This window comes from Macrotis lagotis, chromosome 5, assembly GCF_037893015.1.
Source record: "Macrotis lagotis isolate mMagLag1 chromosome 5, bilby.v1.9.chrom.fasta, whole genome shotgun sequence".
Classification (NCBI taxonomy): Eukaryota; Metazoa; Chordata; class Mammalia; order Peramelemorphia; family Peramelidae; genus Macrotis; species Macrotis lagotis.
The window spans coordinates 90969678-90972871 of record NC_133662.1 but is presented as its reverse complement, the minus strand read 5'-3'; the positions used below and the strand labels follow the sequence as shown (position 1 = coordinate 90972871).

At 39.6% G+C, this 3194-nt stretch overlaps 1 pseudogene; it reads left to right on the top strand.

The window, feature by feature from the left end:
• The first annotated feature begins 473 nt into the window (after positions 1 to 473).
• Positions 474 to 1099, top strand: LOC141489330 (deoxyguanosine kinase, mitochondrial pseudogene; annotated as a pseudogene).
• The last annotated feature ends 2095 nt before the right edge of the window (positions 1100 to 3194 follow it).

Genomic DNA, 3194 nt, shown 5'->3' with positions numbered 1-3194 from the left:
ATATTTAGAAAAAGCAAAATCAAAAAAATTTATATGGTAGTAAATAATGAAAATGATGATGTCATTTCTTTCTCAAATGTTGGTTTTCCTCCTATATTCCCTATCATTCTCTGAAAAAATTCTCATAAGATTTGAATTTTATTCTTCTAGCCATTTTGAATCTTGTTATTTTAAGGTCAAAAGTCTTGAATTTCTTGGTTTTAGTATATGTACACACATTAACACTTAGATGCGAATATATATGTATATGTGCATAATAATAATAACAGTTATATAGCACTTACTATAATGACAAATATTATACTAAGCATTTCTCAATTAATACCTCATATAGTCTATGGCTGAGGAGAGGGAGGAAATGACGTGTGGGCCTGGGTCTGGGGGCTCTGCATTTGCAGCTCCTGCCTGGTGCCTTCACTGGCCCACGGCAGGGAGCCAGCACTGGCTCAGGCCGGCTCCTGGGTGTGAGTCTCATGGTGGAAGGCACAATCACTGTGGGGAAATCTACCTTTGTGAATTTACTCCTGAAAACCTTCCCAGAACAGCACATTGCCTCTGAACCAGTAACAACATGGCAGAACATCCAGGGTATTGTCACACCAGCAGCTGGCCCTCCCAGAGCATGGGCAACTTGCTAGCTATGATGTACCAACAGCCCATACAGTGGTCCTGCACTTTCCAGATGTTTTCCTTCTTGACCCAGTTGCAAGCCCTGCTGGGCCCCTGTCCAGAAAGCCTCTTGAAGCTCTAAGGGTCTGTCTAGATTTTTGACCAGTCAGTGTAGAGTGAGAGGTATATCTTTTCCAAGAATCTCTTTGAAAAATGACTTCCTAAATGATGTTGAGTGTGCTATCAGAATCGTCATTCCTTCCTTCTCTAGGAATTTATCAGCCACAATCTCCTGGATGGCTTCATCTACTTTCAGGCTTCCCCCCAGATATATCTGAAGAGACTCTACAAATGGGCTAGGGCTGAAGAGAAGGGCCTCGAGTTGGTCCATCTTGAACATCTTCACACTCAGCATGAAGATTGGTTTATTCATAAGGTGACTAAGCTCCACTTTGAGAACTTGAAGAAGGCCCCTTTGAATAGAATCTAGGGTGAAGCTGGGGTCCTGCTAGGAAGGATCTGTGAGCCTAAGCTGGGATTTTGATAAGCTAGTGCCTTTCTGGAGCCTGGAGAAGCATGGCTTCTTTCTTTCCAGGCTCTTTTGTGTCCAAAAAATTATTTGACTCTCAAAGGGTTGCTCTTTGGTGACCATGAGCAGCTCCTTCAAGATTCATTTTCTTCATCAGTTGAATGAAGGCATCAGACTTGATGGTTTCCCAGGCCCCTGCTAGGTCTCCAGCTCTCATCTGCTATCTCTGATCTCAGGACAAGGGGATCTTGAAGGGCCTCATTCAAGCTTTGAAGCTTTCCTTGGTTCTTTCTTTCTTCTATTTCATTTTATTTTTAGAACCAAATTCTTCCTCTCTCTATCCCCCCTCCCCCATTCATTTAGAAGGAAAAAAAAATACTTCACTAATATGTAGAGTTGTGCAAAACAAGCTTACCTTGTCCAAAAAAAGAAAAAAAATGGAGAGGGGGAGAGACAGAGATAGACACATCAAGAGAATAGGCTTTCATCTGGCCTCTTGTGTTTTTCCATCTCTGTCTAGAGATAGATTGAAGTTTCATCCTGAGTCCTGTGGAATTTTGGTTGATTATTAAGTTGCTAAATCTTTGGAGACATTTCCTTCAAAGGAAGACCTGACTTTCCTAAATCTTATTAGTCCTCCATGTGCCAGATGACTTAGCTTTCTATGAACCCCATGGGTCCCTCTCCACATCAGAGCCCCTGGTAACAATCTAGGGCAAAGAGCCAGACCTAAAGGACCAGAGCTGAGTTCTCTAGTTTGAATATAGGTAGAATAAATGAAGTGGTTGGGCAAAAAGGATTGAACTGACAAGAAATGAGATCACAGAGAAGGGAGATCATGCCAAGGCTCAGGGCTTTGCTTCTCCACCCTTGCCCTCCACAAGCCCTGATGAAATGGGACATCTTGGGATGTTCTTATCCTTTTCCCCTTTGGTTTTGTGATTAATGACTTGTAGAATACAAATATACATGAACAAATCATTTATCCAGGCAGGGGTTTTGCAATGGATAGAACCCTGGATTTGTAGTCCTAGGGCAGGGGACAGGGAATGCCTCCAGGGACAAGGATTCTTCCATTTACCATCTGAATAGCCTCAGACAGTTCACATCACAGCTCTGCCTTCAGTTTCCTTATCTGTAAAGTGAGAACTGATTGTCCTTTCAGTTCTAAATCTCTCTCTCATCATCCTCTATTCCATTCTGATTTTCATTATAACATTTGTATACATACAAATATTTAAATACATGACTGTAACAAATACGTCTTGCATGTTCCTATTCCTCTCCCCTTCATATTATTATAAGTAAGAGGTATGATTAGAGTGTTGGACTTGGATCCAGTACAATTGGCATTCAAAGTCTGCCTACAACACTATGTTTAGGCCATAAGGCAAATAACCTAATCTATCTGGCCTCAAAAAAACCCAGAAAATTTATTTCATTTTATTTTTTATCAATTACATGGAAAAACAATTCGTAATATTTATTTTTAAATTTTGAGGTCCAAATTCTCTCCCTTTCTCCCCTCCCTCCTTCTTGTGAAGGCAAGCAATTTGATATAGGTTACACCAGTGCAATGGTAAAAGATATTTCCATATTAGCCATGTTGCAAAAAAAAAAAAAAAACAAAGATACAAAAACTACCAAGAAAAATAAAGTTTTAAAAAGGATACTTTTATCTGCAGTCAAACTCTATTAGTTCTTTCTCTGGAATTGGAATGACTTTTTTCATCATGAGTCCTTTGGAGCTGTCCTGTATTATTGTGTGACTTGAGAATAACTGTCATTTATGATTCATCATCTTTACAATATTGTTACTATGTTACAATGTTCCCCTGATTCTGCTCACTTCCCTTTGCATCAGTTCATAAAAGTCTTCCCAAGTGAAAAAAATACATCATATGATGCACAAAATATGTGGAAGGTACCATTATGAGCATTATTTTACAGATGAAGAAAACCAAGGAAAAACAAAATTATTTGTCCAGGGTCTCACAGCCAGTAAATGACTGTGGTCAAATTTGAAAACAGGTCTTCTTAACTCTAAGGTGCTTTA